We start from the raw sequence: 26,742 nt of genomic DNA on the forward strand, positions 1-26,742 counted from the left end.
TGAAAGATCAAGCCACAATTAAGGTGAGTCAGAGATGACAGATGAATGAAGCATTTATTTTTATGGGAAATTGTCAAAAAGCAGGTTTGATCACTTGTGCTCACAGAACTGTTTTTTTCCTCATTTGTTTTCAGTATGTACAGTATCAAACAACATGAAATGTGGTATGGCAAAACAATGCAAGAATTGTAACTCCTCACTTAAAGTCATCCCGGTTAACGTTATTTCGTTGCTGATCAATTAGGGAACATGCTCGTTTAAAGTTGTGCAATGCTCCCTTATAACGTTGTTTGGCAGCCGCCTGCTTTGTTCACTGCTTGCAGCCCGTTGTAGCTAGCTGGTGGGGGCTCGGAACCAGGGTGGACCAGCAGCCCCCCTATCAGCTCCCCACTCCGCTAAGTTCCCTATGCAGCAGCCACCCAGCAGGCTACCAATTGCTGGCAGTTCAGTTGTTCCTCCCGCCACTGCCATGTGCTGCTCCTGCCCTCAGCCTTGGAGCTGCTCCCAGAAGCCTCCTGCTTGCTGTGCAGGGGAGGGGGGAAGCGGGTAGGGTTACCATATGTCCGGATTTTCCCGGACATGTCTGGCTTTTTGGTCCTCAAATCCCCGTCCGGGGGGAATTGCGAAAAAGCCGAACATGTCCGGGAAAATACTCCCAGCTTTGTTTTGCCGGCATCCCTGCCCCAGTCCCCTGCTTACCTTAGAGTGGCTCCGGCAGGCTGCAAGCTGCAGGCGGATTCCCCCGCGGCGGTGGCAGAGGCTGCTGCTGCTCCCCCCAGACACCGAGCTGCCCGAGCGCTACCGACTTCACAGTTGGCCGGGCAGCCCCCAGACCTCCAGACTCTGCGCCCCCGGCTGGGCGCTTCCCCAGCGCAGCCGGAGCCCGGGAGGGGAAGCGCCCGGCCGGGGGCGCAGGGTCTGGAGGTCTGGGGGCTGCCCGGCAAACCGTGAAGCCGGTAGCGCTCGGGCAGCTGTTTCGCATGGCTGGGAGGGAGGAGGGGGAATGCGGGGCGCTCAGGGGAGGGGGCGGAGTTGGGGTGGGGAAGGGGCAGAGTTGGGGTGGGGCCATGGGGTGGGGAAGGGGCGGGGCCAGGGCCCCCTGGAGTGTCCTCTTTTTTTAATGTTTAAATATGGTAACCCTAGAAGAGGGGAGCTAATGTCAGGGTGTCCCCCTTCCCCCTACTCCTGCCCCCTGCTTATCCCTTCTCCATATAGAGCAGGGTGGGGACAGGACAGGGCTCAGGATGGAGAGAGCTTGCTGGCTGCAGCTGCTGTCTCAACTTCCTGATCTTTTTAAAGGCAATGTACTTAGAGTGATGTCAGCGTACTTAAAGGGGCAATGCGCATCTCTCTCTCTCTCTCTCTCCCACACACATAGTGTGTCTCTCTGTCTCTGTCTGCCATGCTGTCTCCCCTCCCTCCATTTGTGCTGCCTTGTAGAGTGTGAGGCTACATTAACAACAATGTGTTAACCCTTGAGGGCTCAGCCAAATGCTAGTTCATCATTTAGCAGTAAGGCATTCCCTGGGAAATATCTCACCCTCTTCCACCCTCTAACTTCACCACCTCAACCAAGTTTCACAATTATCATTGCTGTGTACAGTATTAAATTGTTTGTTTAAAACTTATACTTTGTGTATATCTATCTATCTATCTAATATCTTTTTTTGTCTGGTGAAAAAAATTTCCCTGGAACCTAACCCCTCCCACCCCCATTTACATTAATTCTTATGGGGAAATTGGATTCGCTTAGCATCATTTCGCTTAAAGTCACATTTTTCAGGAACATAACTACAACATTAAGTGAGAAGTTACTGTACTCTCAAATAGTTCAGAAGGATTGTAGGCAGAGCTAGAAGTTGCCTATAAATTAAGGTTGCCTAACACCTTCCATTGTAAGAACCTTTTTCAGTTGATTTTAACTTTGCCAAATTTTAACCATTCAGGCTGCAATGTTCCTCAGGTAGAAAAAAGTTTTAGCTAAAATGACTCCACTGTTTCCAGGAATGATGTGAGGGAAGAATACAGTGTTTTGGCCATGTTACAAAGTCTTAAAGTCATCTAGATGCCACATGAGAGAATTCCCTTTAAAAAATAAATGTAAGAAATTACATTAAAAGGACATTAAGGATGCAAAGTCAAACACTCAAAATGTAGGAAATGCAAAATTAAAGTTGCCTGTGCAACTTTAATTCAGCTCCCTTGCGCACATGCATTATGATATAGTCTTTAATTACATGATCTCAGAGTATTTTTTCCAAAGGACCCCTACCTCAGTCAGTGTACAAGATGGGCAGTGCTCTGGGAGCAAATCAGGGTTGGATAGTCAAGGAGGCTGTTGTTTATAGGACCTCTGCCCCTAGGTGCCGACTTACCAAGTGGCCGGGGGCTGCTCCACCCCTGCTCCACCCCAGGCCCCACCCCCACTCCACCCCTTCCTCCAAGACCCTACCCCAGCTACAAGGGAAGTCAATGGGAGCTGGGCTTTGAACATATAAAGTGCTAAATACTCTGAAGAGTCAGGTCGTAGGTGTCTCAAGTTGGGCACCTAAAATTACTGGATATTTTTCACAATTTTGGTCTCAATCTCTCCGTGACTCAGTTACCCATCTGTAAAATGGGTACTATCACCTTTCTTCACAAGGGGGTTGGAAGATAATTCATTAATGTTTGTGAAGCACTCATATCAGTGATAAACCTCATAAAAATCCCAGGAGGATATTAATTTTGCAATCAGTGCAGGGTTTGATTGGTGTGCAGTAAGTAAGGCCTGGGGCCACAGATTGAATGATGAGGATAAAAATTACTGAATAACTACTCATTCAGTGAGCACTGTCTATCCTGTGCATTGAATGAGGCAGGCATCCTGTGGGAAAAACATTATGTGATTCTATAATTAAAGACTGTACCATAATGTGTATGCACAGGGGGAACCAAATTAAGGTTGCACAGGCAAACTTAATTCTGGTATTTGCTAACTTTTGAGTGTTTGACTTTGGAAACTCAGCATTCTTTTAACATAGATTTTTGTGCATACTTATATATAAACTAGGAGCTCTCCCTGCCCCAGATCAAGTAACAATATTAATGATTTGGGCTCAATAAAACATTCCCTATCAGCTTGCAAACACCATATTATATCTCAGGGCTGTCAAATGGTTTTAAAAAAATAATTATTAATCACAAGATTTAAAAAATTGTTGCAATTAATTGTAGTTTTAACCACACTGTTAAACAATAATACAATACCAATTTAAATTTATTATAAATATTTTTGGATGTTTTTCTACATTTTCAAATATATTGATTTCAATTACAAACAGAATACAAAGTGTACAGTGCTCACTTTATATTATTATTTTTATTACAAATATTTGTACTGTAAAAAAGCTAAAGAAAAGATAATATTTTTCAATTCACCTGATACGAGTACTGTAGTGCAATCTTTATTGTGAAAGTACAACTTACAAATGTAGAATTTTTTTGGGGGGGGGAGGTGTCAATTAATAGCAGTTAATGCAAATGATTAACGCAAAACAAATTAATGCATTATTTTTCAACAAGTGTTAATTGCACACTTTTGTTTTGAGCCTCTTAGCTTACTGTACTTCATCGCTTGGCGGACATTGGTATAGTTCTACTGTGTTCTCATGATCTGGAGTGATTAAATATCAGAACAAGTTAATGGAGCAAAGCAGCAAAAGTTCAGGTCTTTTGAATGGGAAGTCTATTTTTAAAAAACTTACGGATGGTTCTCTGGATAAAAAGATGATTAGCTATTGCAAGGCTGAGCTCCAGTACCACCGATGTAGTTCAAGTCTGCAGTACCAGCTATGCGCTAAACATGCTTTCACCTCCAGTTCTTGTGCTACAGGTAACCCACCAGCAGCAAATGAATCCCACCAGCCGCAACAGAGTACACTTACAGAGTTTCAGGGTCGCTTCAAGCCAATGGATCAAACAAAGTACAACAGGTTAACCAATGCTATTGCAAAGTGGATAGCTATCACTGCAGACCACTCAACACTGTAAATGACAGAGGGCTAAGAGATGTTATTCAAATTGCATCTTCCAATCAGTCATATACTTTGCTCTCTGGAGGAGCATTGCATCAGGACCTATATCACCACGAGAAAACTACAGAGCTGGAGCTTCTGAAAAATGCACTAGCTGTTGCTTTGACTGGTGATCACGGGACATCCATGAGCCATCACAGCTATCCTGCAGTCACAGCACACCTGATCGCTGCTGCACAGACACGGCAGTTGTTTGCTTTCACAGTAACACATAAAACTGCGATTAATCGCAACTATTTGTAAAATCTAATTGATTTGTTTTCATTATTTGCTTGTGTTAACTGTGATTAATTTACAGCCCTAATTATACAGAGAGAGAGAGAGAACAACACTGACAACTGGAAAAGTTGTATTCAGGGCCGGTGCAAGGAAGTTTGGGGCCCTAGGTGAAACTTCCACCTTGTGCCCCCCCCCCCGCCCTGTGGCAGCTCCCCGCCCCCCCCCCCGCCCTGAGGTGCCCCCCCCCGCGGCAGCTTTCCCCCCCTCTGCCCTGAGGTGCCCCCCCCTGCAGCAGCTCCCCACCCCAGCTCACCTCTGCTCCGCCTCCTCCCCGAGCACACCGCCCCCGCTCTAATTCTCCTCCCCTCCCAGGCTTGCGGCGCCAAACAGCTGATTGGCGCCGCAAGCCTGGGAGGTGGGAGAAGTGGAGCAGCGACGGCGTGCTCGGGGAGGGGGCGTAGCGGAGGTGAGCTGGGGTGGGGAGCCCTGCGGCAGCTCCCCCCCCCGAGGCACCCCCGCGGCAGCTCCCCACCCCAGCTCACCTCTGCTCTGCCTCCTCCCCGAGCACGCCGCCCCCACTCTAATTCTCCTCCCCTCCCAGGCTTGCGGCGCCAAACAGCTGATTGGCGCTGCAAGCCTGGGAGGCGGGAGAAGTGGAGCTGCGACTGCGCGCTTGGTGAGGGGGCATAGGAACGATGTAAAAAAAAATTGGGGGCACTGCTTTTTGGTGCCCCCAAATCTTGGTGCCCTAGGCAACCGCCCAGTTTGCCTAAATGGTAGCACCGGCTCTGGTTGTATTCCTGGTGTGCTGGACCACTGTGATCCCTTCATGGAACACCAGCATTGTGCACAGACTCCTGGTCAGAGTTGTGCAGGGAGGGGGGAGGGTTAGCGGGATCCTCCCCTACAAAATAGACCCTTTAGCCTAGAAGAAGATGACATAGGCTGGGAGCCTTGAGATCAGGAGCCAAGGCCTGGCCTACTCTAAACAGTTAAGTCAACACAAGACAGCTTACATTGACTTAACTGTGTATGCATTTACACTTCATCTACATCTACAGCTCTGGCCACTGTAATTGCCCCATTACGCTGTCTTAATAACACCACGTCCCCGAGTGGTGTAGAGTCAAGGTCGACGTAGTTAAGTCAATGCAGTGTCAGTGTAGACCCTGTGTTACTTACATCAACTGTTAGTGGTCTCCAGGAGGTGTCTCCACCCTGACTGCTCTGGTCACCATTGTGAACTCCATTGCCCAGCGGCCAGGGAACTGCTCCTCCCCTTTAAAGCCCTGCATTTTTGAAATTCTATGTCCTGGTTGCCCAGCTTGGAGAGCACACCTAGCAACTCTAGAGCATGCCTGGCAACTGCCCAGCTAACCATGCTGGCTACACGCTGCAGACGCACTCCTGCCTGGAGTACACAGGACATGGTGGATCTCCTGGGTCTGCAAGGCACAGCTCCGATCCAGCCATAGAAACATCAACATCTACAAGCAGATCGCTTGGGTCATGGAAGTACAAGGGCTATAGGAGGGATGCAGCAGTGCCGTGAGAAAGCCAAGGGGCTGCTTCAGGCGTACCAGAAGGCAAGGGAGGCTAACAGTTGCTCTGGTGCATAGTTACAGACCTGCTGCTTTTACAAAGAGCCATCCTCAAACTCCCCCCCCCCCCCACCCACACACCAAGAGCCCCGTGGACACTCGGAGGTCCCTGCCGTGAGCACGGACAAGGAAGACAAGGTCAGGAGTGCCATTTCAGATTTTGGTGGGGGTGGCAACTTTAAAGTGATTCCAGGGGCTATTTAGGCACCTGAAAATGCTATTTGGAACACTTCAGCAGTGTCCTTTTGATACGTGAGAACATACACTGCAAGTTTTCCAGATTAAAGAAAAACAAAACAGAAAATATGGCCGTTCTTATGTTCCTATGTTCAGCAAGTTAAAAAAGTATGGATTGGATGAATGGACTATAAGCTGGATAGAAAACTGGCTAGATTGTGGGACTCAACGGGTAGTGATCAACGGCTCAATGTCTAGTTGGCAGTCGGTATCAAGCGGAGTGCCCCAGGGGTCGGTCCTGGGGCCGGTTTTCTTCAACATCTCTATTAATGATCTGGATTATGGGATTAATTGCACCCTCAGCAAGTTCGCAGATGACACTAAACTGGGGGGAGAGGTAGATACTATGGAGGGTAGGGATAGGGTCCAGAGTGACCTAGACAAATTGGAGAATTTGGCCAAAAGAAATCTGATGAGGTTCAACAAGGACAAATGCAGAGTCCTGCACTTAGGACAGAAGAATCCCATGCCCCTCTACAGGCTGGGGACCGACTGGCTAAGCAACAGTTCTGCAGAAAAGGACCTGGAGATTACAGTGGACGAGAAGCTGGATATGAGTGAGCAGTGTGCCCTTGTTGCTAAGAAGGCCAATGGCATATTGGGCTGTATTAGTAGGAGCATTGCCAGCAGATCGAGGGAAGTGATTATTCCCCTCTATTCAGCACTGGTGAGGCCACACCTGGAGTACTGTGTCCAGTTTTGGTCCCCCCACTACAGAAGGGATGTGGACAAATTGGAGAGAGTCCAGTGGAGGGCAACGAAAATGATTAGGGGGCTGAGGCACGTGACTTATGAGGAGAGGCTGAGGGAACTGGGGATCTGTTGGGACATATCATCCTGAGTCCTCTTCCTCCCTCCTTTTCTGGCTCAGCCATTCCACTGGTGTGGATGGAGAGTCCCTCAAGGCCACATTTACAGCTGCTGAAGGTACAATACACAGAGTTCAGTGTATTCAAGATAAATCTAAACTTAGGATACTGAACTCAGTCCCCTTGATCCACACAAGTTGTAAGCACTACAGTCTCATTTCTCCTTGGGATCTATACTGCACAGGAGCACTCACAGCACCAGCCGTGGTGAATACAGCCCTGGAGTGGGGAGCGAATGGGGGAAATGATGGGGGTAGATCATGGGCATGAGCGTGTATAGGGCAACTGAACTGAATACTGGCACCATTATCCACAGGACTTGGAGGATCACCCTTGCAGACAACATGGACAGGGACAGAGCGGAGAGGAGAAAGGCGCAGGAAAAGGAGAGGAATGTGCAGCAGGAGATGCTTGTACATCGCAGGCAGCAGACAGACATGCTGCAGACTCTGGTGGACCTGCAGGTTCAACAATCCCATGCTAACCTCTCTCTGCAGCCCATAGAGAACTGCATATCGGGACCTCCCTACACCCCTGCAAAATTCCCCATGGCATCAGGGGTTGCTGAACTACCCCTACCCCTCCACTTCTGGGACATTAAAGACATTCACAGCTTCACAGGTCAGTGTATAGGTATCTGAAATGGAAATGATTGTTCTTTCCCCTTCATAAGTTTTTTCCCCTCTAATTTATTAAGTTATAAATGTTTTTCTATTTGCATTGTTATGCAATAAAAGTCTGGTTTTAGAAATATAATTCTTCTTTATTAGTTCACAACATATGCTGGGTGGTGCTGGCATCATTCACAGACAATTTTAGTACGTGCATTGTTAATGTTATATTACCACACACACAGCACTCACCAAAGGCTTCATACAGGGCTTCAAAAGAGCAAGGACAGGTTGTATACACTACAGCAATACACACTACTCTGACTCACAATTAAAATGGTCTTTCAAAGCCTCACTGAGTTGTATAGCTCTTCACTGAGCTTTTCTTATAGCCCTGCTTATCTGACTGCTCAAAATTAGCAGACTGCCATTCTACCTCCACTGTGGAAGTTTCCCCCCTTTGCTTCACAGATATTATGGAAGACACGGCAGGTAGCTATTACCATTGGAATTTTTTTTCCCACTGAGATCCAGTCTCATGAGCAGAAAGCACCAGCGACCAGTCAAATGACCAAAGGCACATTCAACTATCATTCTGCACCTGCTCAGCCTGTAGTTGAAGTGCATTTTGGTGCTGTCGAGATGGCTGGTGTGTGGCTTCATAAGCCATGAGAGCAAGGGGTAGGCTGAGTCTCCCACGATAACTACTGGCCTTTCAACATCGGGAAAGAAAGTCAGGAAAGAAAGTCCCTTCCTGCAGCTTTCTAAACAGTCCCGTGTTCTTAAAGATGCGTGTGTCATGCACCTTCCCTGACTGGCCTACATTGATGTCAGTAAAGCATCCCTGGCAATCCACCAGCACTTGCATTACCATAGAAAAGTAGCCCTTTCTGTTGATGTACTCAGCGGCAAGGTGGTCTAGTGTCAAAATTGGGATGTGCATGCCATCCATCACCCCGCCACAGTTTGGGAACCTCATTGCTGCAAACCATCCATTATGTCCTGCACACTGCCCAGAGTCTCAGTCCTTCATAGGAGAAGGCGATTAATGGCCCTGCATACTTGCATAACAACAGCCCCTGTGGTGGATTTCCCAACTCTAATTGACTCGCAAGAGATCAGTAAGAATCTGGTGTTGCAAGTTTCCACAGTGTGATCACCACTGGTTTCTTCACTGTCAGTGCAGCTCTCAGTCTGGTGTCCCTGTGCTGGAGGTCTGGGGCGAGTCTGGTACACAGATCCAGGAATGTGGCCTTGTTCGTCTGAAAGTTCTGCAGCCACTCCTTGTCATCACAAACCTGCATGACAATGCGATCCCACCAGTCAGTGCTTGTGTCTTGGGCTCAAAACTGGCACTCTACTGTCTGAAGCTGCTCTGTGAATGCCACCAACACCTTTGATTTGTTTCTTTTTATGTCCCACAGCAAGCTAGCCTCCAGAGAATCATCACGTTCCCTGTGGCTCCTCTTGCGGCTCTGCAAATACTGGAGGATCAGGTGGATATGCGCGCAACACTCATCACAATAGTGCAGAGCTGTGCAAGATCTATGCTTCTGTCACAGATGGCAGACTGTGAGGAGGGACGTTCAGGTTTGTGCAGGTGATTTTGAAAAGGACACAAAATATCATGGGATGCAGATGAAATTATGAAATAGAGAACACTGCATTGTAGGAAGTTGAACCCATGCTACCAGACACCCTGTGTGATTCGTTTCAGCCCCACGAAGCATTGCAAAACCTTCCCCAAACACCCTGCGCTACATGGCGGCAAGTTGCACAATGGGACAGCTACCCACAGTTCACTGCTCTCTGCATCGATACAAGCGCTCCTAGGGAGAATGCGCACTGCCGACACAAGGAGCATAATGTGGACACACAGAAGCAATGTAATAACTGCAGCAGCTTTGTGCCAGCATAATTTAGGTCTACATAATTTTGTAGTGTACACATGGCCCAAATCTCCTCTGCTGCTGACTGCTATTAATATAGCTGCATGTTTTACAACCCTTATTTTTGCCAAAGGTTCATTATGCTAGGAGCAGACAACTATCATTTCTCCAGTTCTACATTTAAGCTAACTGAGATTGCACAAGGTCACATCAGGTAGAACTGGGATTAGAACTCAACTCTCCAATAGTATAGACCCAAGTCACTTGAATGCTAACACAGTCTTTTGCCACAAAGTTGTTCACTGTATATGTTTTCTAGCCACTGCTGAAATCACTAGAAATGTTTCCCTTCCAGATCCAGGAACAGAATCCAAGAATTCTGATTTCCCACCATCCTTGGTCATTAAATGGCTATGCAGCCCACTTGAAAAGTGTGTTAGTTCAAGTGGTTAAGAGAAGGCATTTAGCTGGGAAGGCCTTGTGTTCAAACTCAGTTGCTGATCCGTGATGGGGATGCTGTGGTTCTAAGTGATGGAATTTCTGTTCTGCTAATTAAGGTTGTAATGAAGTTTATTTTTAAAACCAAATTTTGTCAGATTTGAGAGGATGCAAATTGTCAGATCAGCCTGAACTTATGTTGGGGGCCTGAGAGATGGTCCATGAAGTCACTCCTAGGAGAGCCAAGGTCTTTCTGTGATGCTCTGTACCTCGGGGGAACACCCAGCACCCCCATGTTCATCCTTGTAAAATGATTGTGTGGTATCCAATGCAAAATTTGTCATGTCAGGTGTCTTCGGAAGGCTCATGATGCACTGAGCATGGTTGTTATATTGATGTTATAATAATTGTTAGAGTGATGTTATAGTAATGTTATAGGTTATAATTTCATGAATATAGTTGAGACTGAAAATGAATCCTCATGGCTTAAAGCAAGCCCAGGCAAAAGCTCTTCAAGAGCAGAGGGGCAGTTCACACCTCATCAGGGCATGGATGGGACAAACCCAGCGCAGCCTCACAGGAACAAAGGACACTGGCCTAGGCAGCAATAAAAGAATCTGTTAGACTCTCGAGGGAGTCACCCTCCTTCTTTTGGTCAGTTTGGAACTGCAATGAGGTAATGCTCACCTGACTCTGAAGGGTGGGGGCAAAGCCAAGAGGGAAGAAAGAACATGATAAAAGGGAAAGACATTTTGCCATGTTCTCTCTCTTCCACCTCCATCTGCAGACACCACCACCCAGCGACTGAAGCGCTGATCAAAGGGGAGAGCCTGGCTGAAGAGCAATCAGCCAGCTTGTGGTGAGATGCATCTAAGTTTGTAAGGACATTAAAAGTGTTAAGATCAGCTTAGGATGCGTTTTCTTTTTATTTCATTTGACCAAATCTGACTTGTTATGCTTTGACTTATAATCACTTAAAATCTATCTTTATAGTTAATAAATCTGTTTGTTTATTCTATCTGAAGCAGTGCGTTTGGTTTGAAGCCTGTCAGAGACTCTCCTTGAGATAACAAGCCTGGTACATATCAAGGTCTTTGTTAAATTGACGAACTCATATAAGCTTGCAGCGTCCAGCTGGCATGACTGGACACTGCAAGACAGAGGTTCCTAGGGTTGTGTCTGGGACCGGAGATATTGGCTAGTGTCATTCAATTGCACAATCCAAGGAGCAGTTTACATGCCAGAGGCTGTGCGTGAACAGCCCAGGAGCGGGGGTTCTCACAGCAGAGCAGGGTAAGGCTGGCTCCCAGAGTCAAGGATTGGAGTGACCTAGCAGATCACCGGTCCAGATCACACCAGAAGGGAACGTCACACCCTCACACAGCAGCACCAATTCTTATCCACCCTGTCTCTCTGAAAGGATAAGCCGAATTTATGTGCTTAGCTGTGTTATCTGGACAATGGAGCTATTCCTACTTGACCACCTCCATGCTGCTCTATGTTAAGCAGAGACAGTTTTGCCTAGCAATACTTGAACACGTTGAAATGGGTGTGTAGTGAATGAGAAGATAGACCTGTGGTGAAGGGACACACACTAGGACCACAAGAAGTGGGTTCTAGGGCTGGTCTGCCACGCACTCTGCGTGATATGGAGCAAAGTGTATCAAGCACAGTCCTTGGAGGTGCAAGTCGTGAGGTGGCCTTTGTCTCTGTGCCTCAGTTCCTGTCAGTAAATGGGGATATCCAAATGCCGGCATCTCACAAGGGGCTGTGTTAATAAACCCAGAAAGATTTGAGACATGAAAAAGGCCAGAGCTGTCCAGGGAGCAATGAGTGGGCTGAAGCTTTCTTGGGTGTGGAGGAGAAGTGCAGGAGACCTAGAGCTGCGGGAGGGGTTATGGGCATGGCAGTAAAGTTGGCACTGTCCCTGCGGTGTAAGGGGAGGGGGCTGGATCTCTGTTGGGCAGGGGCTGAAGGGAGTGCAAGGATCAGAAAGACCCAGGGGCTATAGAAAATTGGGCTGGGTCAGTCCTTACAAGGTTTGTATAGAGACTGGGGATTGGTCCTGCTTTGAGCAGGGGGTTGGACTAGATGACCTCCTGAGGTCCCTTCCAACCCTGATATTCTATGAACTTGGCCTGGTACGGGCTTGAGGGTAGTTTTGTGTCAGTGTAGTGAGTATTTTAGCCTGTCAGTCCTTTGATGAAATGGTGACTCTTAAGGAGCCGTTGTGTATGCCGTTCCCTCCAATGGGGGCTGTTTCTGGAGCACTGTCAGGGATGACCCCAGAATTCAACTTTCCGAGACTTAAAGAAACTTCCAGTATTGTCTGCAAAGCCTGGGTATCCCAGAGGTTAAACCACTCCATTACCAGAGATGTCAGAGCCTCCTGCAGCCTGGTTCAGTCACATGTTTTTAAAAAAGGAAATTCATTTACAAAAGCCTTCATTATGCTGAATCTACGCTTGGTGCCTTTCAACAGTGCCCTGTGCCTGGCCAGGGCTGGTATGGGACTTCAAACCCCCAAACCTCAAACATTAGGAATCCAGGAAATGCTCGGTTACAACCTCTCCACATCTCCCTGGAAGAAATGTTCATGTGAGAAGAAAAAACAAACAAACCCGACTTACAAACCCAGCAAATGCATAGTTAAGGTGCTGCTCCAAGCAGGACATATAGACCCAGCCTTAATTCTGCCTCCGGAGGGATCACAATAGGAACTGGAATTATATAGTACGACACTGCTCCCTCACAAAAAGGCCTATTTCCTCTGTCACACCATAACACCAAGCCAGGATTCCTGTTCATACAGTCCAACATGACCCTCAATGTCGCTTTGTTGTTCCTACTATTGGAAATAAGGAAGTATCTGAAAGTTGCCCAGGAAACTCTTGAATTTCACTCTGCTTGTCTAGGAGTTCTGCTGCTGGTCAGTGCCTGAATCTAAGCCACATTAAGGCCTGGCCTGCACTAGAAAATTAAGTCAGCTTAACTATGTTGCTCACGGTGTGAAAAAACCACAGCCCTGAGTGGTGTAGTTAATCCGACCTAACCCCCAGTGTAGACAGTGGGAAGTTGACCTAGCTACCACCTTTCTGGGAGGTGGATTACCTACACCAGGGGTTCTCAAACTTCATTGCACCGCAACCCCCTTCTGACAACAAAAATTACTACACGACCCCAGGAGGGGGGACTGAAGCCCAAGCCACACTGCTCTGGGTGGGAGGGCCAAAGCTGAAGCCCAAGGGATTCAGTCCCAGGCAGGGGGCCTGTAACCTAAGCCCCACCGCCCAGGGCTGAAGCCCTCAGGCTTTGGCCCCAGGTGGTGGGGCTCGGGCTACAGCCCTGGGCCCCAGCAAGTCTAAGCCAGCCCTGGCCACTTTGGGGTCCCAACCCACAGTTTGAGAACTGCTGGCCTACACCAATGGGAGAATCCCTCCCATCTGCATTGGTAGTGTCTACACTAAAGAGCTACAGCAGTGCAGCTGCTGTTGTATCGTTTTAAGTGTAGACATTTGTAGGGGAGCGGACTCACCCCTGCGGTGCCTCCTGCTGGTCACTTCTGGGAATTAGCTCTTTCAACATCCTGGAGCACCCCCCGCAGGCCAGTGATCCGCCCATCCTCTGGCCCCGTGTCCCCCCCTGGTGCCCTTGTATCTGGGGTGCTGCCCCCTGGCAGTACACCCCTCAGTACTAGGGTCTCCCCTCCCTGGGGAACCCCCACCCACTATCCCTACCTCGCCTCAGAATAAGGCCACTGCCAGTCACCAACTAGCCCCCCGCTCCCTGGGGCTGACTGCAGTATAGGCCACTCATCACAGGCAAGGTTGGGTTTGGACCTGCTGCCTTGGCCTACTCATGGGCTGCCCTCTACAACCCCCAGTACCCCTTGGCCTCCTACTAGGCCGCAGCCTGGGGCTATCCAGGCTGGAGCTCCCCAGCCTGTTCCCAGCCCTGCTCCACTCAGGTACTCTGTCCCAAGCTCCCTGCAGCCAGGCCCTTCTCTCTCTGAGTGCAGAGAGAGACTGTTGAGAGCCTGGCTCCCAGCCTCTTTATACAGGCCAGCTGAGGCCCGATTGGGGCGTGGCCCAGCTGCAGCCACTTCCCCCAATCAGCCAGGGTTTTACCTTGCCCAGCCCCAGCCCTCTGCAGGGCTTTTCCAACTCCTCCAGGGCCGGAGCAGGTGTTCACCCTGCTACAACATTCCTTAGGTGTTGGAGAGTGGTTTGCTTTAGAAGAGCTCGCCCTGGTCAGAGGGAATAATGAGGGTATTGGAATGACTTTGCAGTGTTTATCTTGTGCCTATTGGCAGTGGCAGCGAAGTTTCACAGCCAGCTTGATTGAGCCAAAAAAAGTAGTGTATCTTTAGCAAGTGTTGAAGAGCAGAATGAAAATGCATGGCTGACAGGATTAATGAGGACAATGTTACAAAAAACTTGCCTTCAAATCCTAACAAATGTCTGTATTTTTATTTCAAGTAGCTGAGCTGTCATACTTCAAAAGTTGAGAAATAAACACTGCTTCCTTTGGTTATAGGACCTCTCATTTACACTGAGAGAGCGAGAAGAGAGATTTGCTTAATTGTCCCTCCCACAAAGCCACCGAGACAACTCTCCTAAAAGAGGAGTATGGCTGGAAGTAGTGCACACCAGCCCCCTCTAGTGGCAGCGTGCTTTATGACTCTACAGGAACCCCTCTGATTGATTCAGGAGCAGCATCTGTGGTAAGATGTTTGGTTGCGTGTGTGTTCTCCCTGTGTATTGTCCCAGCTCTGTGCAGACAGCTGGCACGCCAGACCTTGAGCGAACTGCCCAATGACCACAGGATCTGTTAAGGGATGAAGGCACCCAGCCAGGTTTATTGTTGATGAAGCACGGTACTAGTATCCCGAAGACTCTACCGGACCACTAATACATGTATGCCCATAACAATGGACCGGCTCAGTGAATGGTGGGACTTTCCATTCTCCCCTCGGCTAGACAGAGACACTTGTTCTGAGACTCCATTTTATACATCAATACAAACAAGTTACGTACTGCCCCTCTGACATAGTTAGTTGACACCCTCTGAGGTAGCCGGTTACCACCCATCACCTTGTACATCTCTATCCATCACACTGTCATCCTGACCTTATTTTTAGGATGGGTCAGCATGTTCCTGTTCTCTTTAGGGAATGTGTTGGTATTGAGGTGTTCTGGTACCACCCTTCTGGAATGTGTTTGCGTGAGTGCTCTGTGCCTAGCACCTCTTAGGAATGTGTTTTTGCAGTATCAGCTCTGTTCTTGCCAGATTCTGTGAGCAGGGCTTGCCTCTCGCTCACAGCCTGATTTTGCTTTATATCAGCAAAGTTATGACCACTACTTTAGCCCAGCGAGGCCTCTGATACAAGGGCTTATGTCTCAGGCTCTCTTCCTACTATAGCATCTATGTTATTATTTGTATGTTTTACTTAGTCTGCCATCAGAGATTAAGCATCTGTTCCCCATATCCATTCCCATGCAACCCCATAAAAACAAAACACTATAAATGAATCAGCATGTTTCTCCGACAGTCCGGGAAAGAAGAGGGAGATTGTAATTGCAGTTTCTAGTTTTCGATATGTGGTAGGTGCTCAGACACTGTGGTGATGAGGTCATAAAAGCCCTACGTATCCATAAAGGAGGTGACATCTCTCTCTCTCTCAGGGACTGATCCTGCAAAGTTCTGTGCATCCTCAGCTCTCAGGGTATGTCTACACTGCAATAAAACATCCATGGCTGGCCCAGGTCAGCTGATGTGGGTTCCTGGGTCTCAGGCTGCAGGGCTGTAAAATAGCAGTGTAGATGTTGGGGCTTGGGCCAGCTGTGGGTGTTTTATTGCCATGTAGACATGGCCCCAGTGAGATCAGCAGGAAATAAGGTGACACGGCACCTCAAGATCAGGCCTCTTTTGCCCCAGGATTTCAATGCCGTTTACAAACATTGGCAAACAGACAGAGCCTGGACTTCTCCAGGAGTGGGCCATTGAGGGAGGGATCCGTAATAGCTCACTAAACAGAAATGCACAGCAATGTGATCAGTCAATTCCAAGACATTATCGCTCGTGTTAATGTCCTGCCAAATTCTGAAGATGCAATTAAGTAAGCAGACAATTTGAAACATTTTACTTCTTACGTCAAAATGGATTATAATCCTAATTTGATAATGCCTGCTAATGGCCCATTAGCTACCCTTGGCTTCTCCTCAGGTCAGCTAACATCCCACTGCTGCGAGGCGGTTGGCAGCAGAGAGATGGCAGTGTTCACATCATTAGAGATTATTGCTTCAGCAGCACGACAAAAAGACAGACAACAAAACCCAGCTTACTTGTCACTAGGGTGTTTATCTGATTTCAGGGTTAACTTTTACAGTTGTCCCCATTTGACAAAAGGAGCCTATTTTTCTAGCTCTTGTCTGCAGTGGACGGTGAGAGGGATGCTGCAGTAATACAAAAACCCTTACCTGATTTACAGTGTAAGGGCCCCGTTCCACAGCCCTGACCAGCAGAATTAGGGTGTCTCTGGCCACGCTTCTCCCCAGCCCCAAACCATGTGCTGCCATGTCCAGGTTTCTTTTCTTAAACCTTGCCAAAGTTGGCAAACAAACAGAAAAACACTCTTAACGTCTTCCTTAGCCTTGGGGTCATCCCTCCCCAGGATCTCTGGCACTCCTGCACCTAGCAGCCACCCCGTTTCAGTCAGCACGGCTGCCTTCCTGGATTGGCAGCCCCAGGGCTGCTTCTCTGAGCCCCTGGCCCCTTGCTCCAGTGACCCACCACAGACACTAACTCCACTCCAGTGTGGCTTTCCCTTCCCAGGGCACAGCCTGTCTCAGTCCATCTCCTCCAGCTGCCCACTAGCAGCCCTTCATAGCCCAGGTGTAGGCCAGCCCCCTTTAATTGGATGGCTTGGACTCACCTGCTCTGGGCTTAGGTCCGCCACTGGGACCAGCTACCCTAGTCCTAAAGCCTGAATTCAGCAAGCACCAAAGCATATGCCTATACGCATGTGAGTGGTCCCACTCAATTGAATTTGGTGCGTCGAGTTTAAGTACCTTGGTATATCAGGTCACTTTACACATGGGCTTAAGTGCCTCCCTGAATCAGGGCCCAAGTTAGTCAAACTGGAAGAATTTTGCACTTTTCCCAGCATGGAAGATGAAAAACGTTTCCCCTTTTGTTTCTAGTCAGTATAACTCATGTTCTCATGCCCCATCACTACAGCATAATGGTCTAGGGGAATGCTGATCATTAAGGATACGATTCTGTTATGGAGGTCACGGAGACCAGGGATTCCAGGACTTTCCGGGACCTCCATGACTTGCTCTGCGGCAGGGCTGGAGCAGCTGTCAGCCCCGGGGCCACCGGAACAGCTGATCGGCGGCCAGCCCCAGGACCAGCGGACAGGGCCATCCCTAGCCATTTGGGAGCCCTACGCAGCCTCCCCCCTGCGGCATTTGGGAGGCAAGAGCTGTGGGGGGCCACTTTTGGGGGCCCCACAGGCCCAGAGAGGCACGGGGAATTAGCGGGGAGCCATGTTGCTCGGGGCAGGGGGCTTGGGGGAAGGGATCCCCCCCCCACTCACCGGCAGCGGCGGGAAGCAGAGCAGCCCGGCCCCAGCCTGCTCTACCCCACCAGCTCCCAGGGCGGCGCTCCGCTTCCCCCGGTGAGAGCTGGGGGTGGTCCTTTCCCCAACCCGAGTGACATGGCTGGGGCCGGGGCAAGGGAAGCAGAGCGGGCTGGGGCCGCGTCTCTCTGCTTCCCGCCGCCGGTGAGTGTGGGGGACGATCCTTTCCCCTCACTCACCGGCAGCGGGAAGCGGAGCGCCGTGGCTGGGATCTCGCAGAGTAGAGCGGGCTGGGGCCGGGTTGCCCCGCTTCCCGCCGCTGCCGGTGAGTGCTGGGTCACTGGGGGAAGAGGTGGAATGGGGGTGGGCTGGGGGCAGAGCAGGGGGGAAGGGTAAGAGGCAGGGCAGAGGGAGTTGTCTGGGGCCCCCTTGGTTCTGGAGCAGCAGCGATCAGCCCTTTCGGCAGGAGCAGCAGCAGGGCTGGAGCAGCTACAAGCCCCCACAGTACGCTGTCCCCCCCTACCCCCAGGGTATTTTTAGCAAAAGTCAGGGACAGGTTTCAGGCTTCAATGAATTTTTCTTTATTGCCCATGACCTGTCCCTGACTTTTACTAAAAATACCTATGACAGAATCTTAACCTTATTGATAATGCAACTCAGATCAAAAACATTTTTTTGACATAAATTCAATTTTGGCCCTAAACTAGTTAAATAATCCCCAAATCTAAAGCCTCCTGCTGAAATCTGTATTTGTGTGGGGAGGGGAAGGAGGCCGGAGTTGGGGGTCGGTTACAAACAGAACGGTCTTGGTTTTCTTAAAGTCCATTCATGATAATAAATAACAGGCCATAGAATGTAGTGGTTTAAATCAGAACTGCCCAATCTGTTCAACAGGGAGATCTGCTTAAACAGTGACAGACCCATATGGTAGGATTGCCAACTTTCTATCTGCAGAAAACCAAACACCCTTGCTCCGCCCCTACCCCGCTCCTTCCCCGAGGCCCTGTCCCTGCCCTACCCCCTCTCTGAGGCCTCCCCCACTCCATCTCCCCTCCCTCCGTAGCTCGCTCTCCCCTACCATTGCTCACTCACTCATTTTCACTGGGCTGGGGCGGGGGGTTGGGATGTGAGAGGGAGTGAGGGCTCCGGCTGGGGGTGTGGGCTCTGGGGTGAGGCCAGAGATGAGGGGTTTGGGGTGCAGGGTGTGGGCTCCGGGCAGGTGGCTGGGGCCGAGGGGTTCGGAGTGTGGGAGGAGGCTCCAGGGTGGGGCAGGGGGTTGGGGTATGGGAGGGGATGCGGTCTCCAGAAGATAGTTTGGATTCAGGAAGGGGCTCAGGGTTGGGGTGTAGGAGGGATTCCAGGCTCCAGGAGGGAACTGGGATGTGGGAGGGGGCTCAGTGCTGGGGCAAGGGGTTGGGGTGCAGAAGGGGATTTTGGGGTGCAGGCTCCAGCCAGGCAGCGCTTACCTCATGCGGCTCCTGGTCAGTGGCGCAGTGGAGCTAAGGCCTGCCCTTACTCTGCACAGCTCCTGGAAGTGGCTGGCATGTCTGGCCTGGCTCCTAGGCACAGGGGTGGCCAAGTGGCTCCGAGGATCCTGGCCAATGGGAGCTGTGGAGCCGGCGTTTGGGGCAGGGGCAGCACGTGGAGCCCCTGAGCCCCCTCCCACACCCAAGCTCCCTCCAGAAGCCTGGACCCCACACCCACTCCCACACCCCAACCCCAGCCCTGAGCCCCTCCTGCACCCAAACTCCCTCCTGGAGCCTGGACCCTGCAACCCCTCCTGCCCCCCAACCCCCCCTGCCCCAGCCCTGAGCCCCCTCCTGCAGCCCAAACCCCTCATCCCCTGCCCCACCCCAGAGCTCACACCCCCAGCTGGAGCCTGCACCCCCTCCTGCACCCCAACCCTCTGCCCCCACCCTGAGCCCCCTCGTGCACCCAAACCCCTCATCCCCTGCCCCACCCCAGAGCTCACACCCCCAGCTGGAGCCTGCACCCCCTCCTGCACCCCAACCCTCTGTCTCCACCCTGAGCCCATTCCCACACACCAAACCACATGGATCCAGCCCTTAGCCCCCTCCTGCACTCCAAACCCCTCATCCCCAGCTTCACCCCTGTGCTTGCACCCCAACCCCCTGTCCTGGCCCAGTGAAAGTGAGTGAGGGTGGGGATAGTGAGCGATGGAGGGAGAGGGGATGGAGTGAGTGGGGGCGGGGCCTCAGAGAAGGGGCGGGGCAGGACAGAGCCTCCAGACAGGGGCGGGGTAAGGGTGTTCATTTTTGTGCAATTAGAAAGTTGGCAACCCTAGGTGCAGGAGGGGGCTCAGAGCTGGGGCAGGGTGTTGGGTGCAGGCTCTGGGAGAGAGTTTGGGAGCGGGAGGGGGCTCAGAGCTGGTGCAGGAGGTTGGAGTGTGGGAGCAGGTATGGGCTTCGGAGTGGGGCCAAAATGAGGGGTTCACGGTGTGGGAGGGTGCTTTGGGCTGGGGCAGGGGGTTGGGGTGTGGGAAGGGTTGCAGGGTGCAGGCTCCGAGAGGGAGTTTGTGTATGGGAGGAGGCTCAGGGCTGGGGCATGGGGTTGGGGTGCAGGGTGGGACTCCGGGCGACGCTCACCTCAGGTAGCTCCCGGAGGCAACGACATCTCCCTCTGGCTTCGAGGCAGAGGTGTAGCCAGACGGCTCTGCGTGCCGCCCCTGCCTGTTGTGGTTCCCGGCCAATGAGAGCTGCGGAGCTGGCGCTCAGTGCAGGGGCAGCATGCAGGGCCAGGCAGGGAGCCTACCAGCCCCATGCCAACCAGACCCTTAATGGCCCGGTCAGCAGTGCTGACTGGAGCCCCAGGGTCCCTTTTCAACCAGGCATTCCAGTCAAAAACAGGGTGCCTGGCAACCCTACCATATGGCTCAAGGTGACAAAACCACTGCACAAGTGATAGGAAAGAAGAAGGGAAAGGGCATATCAAGACGGAGAAAATGCAAGTCATTCGGGAAGCCACTCACTGCATGCTCTCCGACTAGCTGTATGGTGTCTGACAGGTTTGCAGGTTGCAGTTGGAAAGATTAGGGGTGACATTCCCCTCAAGTGCAGTTTGCACCAAATCAGTAGGAGGGGGAATGCAGGAAGTGTTTGCCTTGCTGCTTTCTGAGTGTTCCCCAGCAGAGGCTGCCTGGTGGATGCAATGCACTAATTAGCTTATCTCCTGAGCATACTAGCCATACTCCCTCCCTGCCACTCACTTTTGGGGCAACTTTACCTTGCTGCAGGCCCCTCAGAGAAGCAGGGGTTGGAGGCAATTTGTGTCAGACTTTCTGCCACTGAGGTGCACCCACCCCTGGCTTACAGCCATTGAAGCCAACTTGTCATATTTTCCTGCTGCTGCATTCTCAGACCTATGCACCCAGGTTCCAGTTCAGGAGAGCTTGTAAGCACAGGCTTAACTTTAAGCATATGAGCAGTCACATACTTAAAAATAAGCACATGCCTAAGTGTTGCTTTGGATTGGGGCCATGGTGTTTTTCACTTGCAGGACTGAGTCGAACATCAACGTATTTAACCTTTCAATAAATGATCATTCTGATGTGTCTTTCCAATTTGTCATGACATTTATCTGGACATTCTCTGTTATAAAAATACCTACCAATCTATATTACTTGGGGGACTGTGCCTCTGGACATATGAGCTTACTGCCCATGAAAATAACAGAGTGTTTAGGCTAGATCCACAAAGAGAGTTAGGTGTCTAATTGGCATTTTAGGCACTTAAAAACCAACACTGAGATCCTCAAAACCCACACTCATCTGCCACCTAATCCTGTAGGAGCCCAAATTCTCTAGCCACCTAAGTTTCTGCTGGTAAAGTCCCCTAGGTGCCTAAATTTCTGCCATTGGGCATGCACACAGTCATGTAAGTCCTGACAATGCCAAGCTGCACGGGACCTAAGACCTGGTGGGATCCTCAAACTAGGTGTTCCCCTATCTATCTCATCTGGCTAGCTTAGGCGGTGCAGTGTGCTGGGGCACTGAACTGTCCCTATGCATTGTATAGAGAGCCTGGCCACTTAACTCAGGGGTGAGGATTCCACTAAGTGGCAGGACACCTGAAGTTATAGAGTTGCAACTCTGAGCCTACGTGCTCTTTATGGAGCTAGCCCTTTGTATTTCAGTTCGAGCTGGCCAAATAATGAAACGACAGATTCTAGAATATATTCCTGGGCAAAGGAACTGACTTCACTCCGCTGCTGCTTGCAGCATCACAGTAGTTGTTATTTGTGAGTATTTGAACAATCAGATTAATGTGTTGGGGAATCCTGAAAGTTTCATGATATTTCATGAAAGTTTCAGTGGTTCACAGTCATGCAAACGGGGTCCCGCAGGGATCGGTTCTGGGTCCAGTTCTGTTCAATATCTTCATCAATGATTTAGAAAATGGCATGGCGAGTACACTTATAAAGTTTGTGGATGATACCAAGATGGGAGGGTTTGCAAGCGCTTTGGAGGATAGGATTAAAATTCAAAATGATCTGGACAAACTGGAGAAATGGTCTGAAGTAAATAGGATGAAATTCAATAAGGACAAATGCAAAGTACTGCACTTAGGAAGGAACAATCAGTTGCACACATTCAAACTGGGAAATGACTGCCTAGGAAGGAGTACTGTGGAAAGGGATCTGGGGGTCATAGTGGACCACAAGCTAAATATGAGTCAACAGTGCAACACTGTTTCAAAAAAAGCAAACATGATTCTGGGATGCATTAGCAGGGGTGTTGTAAGCAAGACACGAGAAGTAATTCTTCCGCTCTACTCCGCGCTGATTAGGCCTCAACTGGAGTATTGTGTCCAGTTCTGGGTGCCACATTTTAGGAAAGATGTGGACAAATTGGAGAAAATCCAGAGAAGAGCAACAAAAATGATTAAAGGTCTAGAAAACATGACCTATGAGGGAAGATTGCAAAAATTGGGTTTGTTTAGTCTGGAGAAGAGAAGACTGAGAGGGGACATGATAACAGTTTTCAAGTACATAAAAGGTTGTTACAAGAAGGAGGGAGAAAAATTGTTCTTCTTAACCTCTGAGGATAGGACAAGAAGCAGTGGGCTTCAATTGCAGCAAGGGAGGTTTAGGTTGGACATTAGGAAAAACTTCCTAACCGTCAGAGTGGTTAAGCACTGGAATAAATTGCCTAGGGAGGTTGTGGAATCTCCATCATTGGGGATTTTTAAGAGCAGGTTGGACAAACGCCTGTCAGGGATGTTCTAGATCAGTGGTTCTCAAACTAGGGCTGCCGCTTGTTCAGGGAAAGCCCCTGGCGGGCCGGGCCGGTTTGTTTACCTGCCGCGTCCACAGGTTCAGCCGATCGCGGCTCCCACTGGCCGCGGTTCGCCGCTCCAGGCCAATGGGGGCTGCAGGAAGGGCAGCCAGCACGTCCCTCGGCCAGCGCAACTGCCCAAGCAAAAAAAAAAAAAATAGAATGGCCGGAATGCCGCCCCTAGAATTGTGCCGCCCTAAGCACGTGCTTGCTTTGCTGGTGCCTAGAGTCGGTCTTGCTTTTAAAGAATGTTAAAATGTATCTAGCCCCCCCCACACACACACATTCGCTCACAAAACTACCCTGTTAGCTGCTCCTGTTCGCTAGCTCCTCTGGTCACTTAGGAGCAGGCTTTTTAAAGCCCTGGTCTTCCTGAGTAGCCCCCTCACCCCCCAGTTATGGGTTGATGAGTGCTAAAGGTATTGGGGATCCAAGCCTCGTTAAGAAGCTCTCAGCCTTGCCTAGCAGGCCACTAGGCTCAGCACATGGTCGCCCAAACAAACAGACCACACAGTATATTTCAGTCAAACAGCAAGTACACCACAAACACAAACACACACACTACAGATGACAAACTTACCCCAAGGGTCACGTAATCGCTCCTCCTTCACCTGGAGAACTCCCTCACAAAACTCCCCTGTTAGCCGCTCTTGTTCGCAGTTACTAAAGAGAGGGATTAACAAATGTGCTGTCTTTATTATCCCCTTTATTATCCCCTTTAGGGGATAACTGCAGCACGTAGTTCAGCTCTTCTCTGTCTGAAACCCACCAAACAGCACACTGCAAATGATATCACTTTGGAGCAAGGGTTTCATTCTGATTCACTGGGAAATCCCCATGTCCGCTTCCTCTTCTCCTTAACACCAGTCTATTAACAGAACTAGCCCTGAGGAGCGGATGCAGGTCTGACCAGTCTCCTGAAAGAATGGACATGAAATTGGTGACTCCAACTTTGTAAAATGTATCACTATAGAACACTTAGGCTTTGCAAGGTAAATGGCTGAAGATGTAAAGATACATCCTCTTAGACTGATGTTCTGCGAGGTTTGTGCCCAGCAAAGGCGGTTCTTCATGACCTCTAGACAAATACCGGAAGTAGCAATGCGGAACTTTCCCTCCTGAGTATCTTCAATGCTGACACATCAGTAAACAACTCGGCCCAGTGCTCTGAATACTTGCAGCCATTTCTTCTGCACTGCTGACTTAGAGCATTACCAGCCAGCTAAATAGATGTAATATCAGAACTAGAACGCATAGCCTTCAGCTTAACAATTCAAAGATAACACACCTCTAAGCTGTAGGCCGGCTCAGTCAGAAGAGGAATTCGTGCATGTGAGCAGCCCTAGCATATTCCACCCAGCAGAGGGCAGTGGTACCTACATATCAGATGTTCTGTGGGCATTAAGATGTATACATGTAGTTCACATGGTGAGACAAAGGAGACTCTACATGGCAAATCTGCTCTTGACTGTGCAGCCAGCCACATTCCCCCCCCCCCCCCCCCCAAATATAAACACACATTTTGGAAGAGTGTTGCTGAATGCTATAGAGCCAAGTCAGCATGTTGAAGATCCCGTGGGAAAAAGTAGGCTTGCAAACTAACCAACTGCAATTGTTGCTGGGGTCTGAGTCCTGGATTTGCAAATGTGACACAGCCTCCTTGCTATTGCGCCATGTGTGTCTACTGTAAACCAATGGGATATTATGCAACCAGTGAGACAGATGGAGATTTCTTCATGAGACATAGACGGATTTCTATTAGAACAGCATGTCAGCATGACAAACATCATTCCAGAAGTAACTTGGAGCAGCTCCTTTTCTCCCTCATTGTCAATAAGTCTTTGGAGATTTTTTGGGCAATGATTTATGATAATTTCTTGCTGTTCAGGACTTAAAATACAGTGGAGACCTCAGAGTGCCTTATAAATCAGAAAATAGGATGGTCTTTTACACCCTCATTATTATTCTACAAGAGCAATGTAAGACAAGGAGCCATAAAAGTGTCTTCAGTACTAAGTTGTTTCAGCCAGATTTGGTGCCAGGTGAAAACTATTTAGGTCTTCAGAGACCGTATAATTTAAATAGGATAGATAAGTAGGGGTAGACGTAACACATTGAACTCAATATCAAAGATATTACAAGAGCACCAAGTTTGCCTTTCATCCTCTAAAATATGGATGGAATGAAAAGAAAAGTGAGCAAAAGACAGAAGCTAAGGAGCCCCTTTTAAACACTGAGATGAGATTGAATAGTATTGTCAGCATAAAACAGACATAATTCATAGATTTGTAGATTTCAAAACCAGAAGGGATCATTGTGATCATCTAGTCTGACCTCCTATGTAACACGGGGCAGAGACCTGCCCCACAATAATTCCCAGAGCAGATCTTTTGGAAAAATATCCAACCTGGATTTCAAAATTGTCAGTGATGGAGAATCCACCACAACCCTTCATAAATTGTTACTTACTCTCACTGTTAAAAACGTATGCCTTATTTCCAGCCTGAATGTTTCTAGCTTCAACTTCCAGCCATTGGATCATATTATACTTTTCTCTGCTAGACTGAAGAACCCATTATTAAATATTTTTACCCCATGTAGATACTTATAGACAGTAATCAAGTCACCCCTTAAACTTCTCTTTCTTAAGCTAGAATTGAGCCCCTTGAGTCTATCACTGTAAGGCAGGTTTTCTAATCCTTTAATCATTCTCATGGCTCTTCTCTGATCCCTCTCCAATTTATCAACATCCTTCTTAAATAGTGGACACCAGAACTGGACACAGTATTCCATCAGTGGTCCAACCAATGCCAAATACAGAGGTAAAAAAAACCCTCTTCATTTCTACTCAAGATTTCCCTTTTTATGCATTTCAGGATCTCGTTAGCACTCTTAGCCAGTGTCATACTGGGAGCTCATGTTCAGCTGATTATCCACCATGACCCCCAACTCTTTTTCAGAGTTACTGCTTCCCAGGACAGAGTCCCTCATCCTGGCCTACAGTCTTTGTTCCTAGATGTATACATGTACATTTAGCCATATTAAAACACATATTGTTTGCCTCTAGCTTACCAAGTGATCCAAATCAGTCTCTATCGGTGACATTTCTGCTTCATTTACACTCCCCCAATTTTTGTGTCAGCTGCAAACTTTATCAGTGAAGATTTTATGTTTTCATTAATAAAAATATTAAATAGTGTAGGGCCAAGAAGCAATCCTGGTGGGATCCCACTAACAACACACTTGTTCAATGAGTCCTGTCTTCTTCATGGCTTTACCAGGTTCTATCATTCCAATCCGTCTGTGCCATCCCCATCCCTCAGTATGGTATCTCAGTATGGCAGCACTAATAGGCACTTATGGAAATGTTTGAGTACCAAATATTTCAGCTATCCCCATATTTAGGCCAGGGCCGGATTAACTTTTTGTGAGCCCGGTGCCTAACATATTTGTGGGGCCCCCCCTGGGGAATGAAGGGGCCAGGGGCAAGAGCACAGTGGGCAGGGTAGATTTGATTTAAATCATGATTTAAATCACTAGTCAGTAAGACTCGATTTAATCATGGTTTTCTACATAAAAGTGCATTCTTGTTGGTTGTTATAACCTTAATACATATTCTTCACAACTGAGAGATAGATGCAGGTTTCATTTTTAGAAGGTACACGCTATACATTTTTAAATAGTGATTTATTTTGAAAACTTTTCAGATGAGTTTTATAGCTGTATCAGAAAATGAATGATTATTTGGTTATTTCATTTACCAATGATAATTGAAGCAGATATTTATGAAGTCATTGGGAGGTGAACTATCTCCAGTTCAACAGGTTAATCATTAATATTTGGAGGATTTTCTTGCCAGGCTGTATTAGGAGGAGAACATCACCAGACAGACATTTAAATTGTTTTATTTAACTAAAACAACAACAT

Source organism: Emys orbicularis, chromosome 15 (assembly GCF_028017835.1).
Source record: "Emys orbicularis isolate rEmyOrb1 chromosome 15, rEmyOrb1.hap1, whole genome shotgun sequence".
Taxonomy (NCBI): Eukaryota; Metazoa; Chordata; order Testudines; family Emydidae; genus Emys; species Emys orbicularis.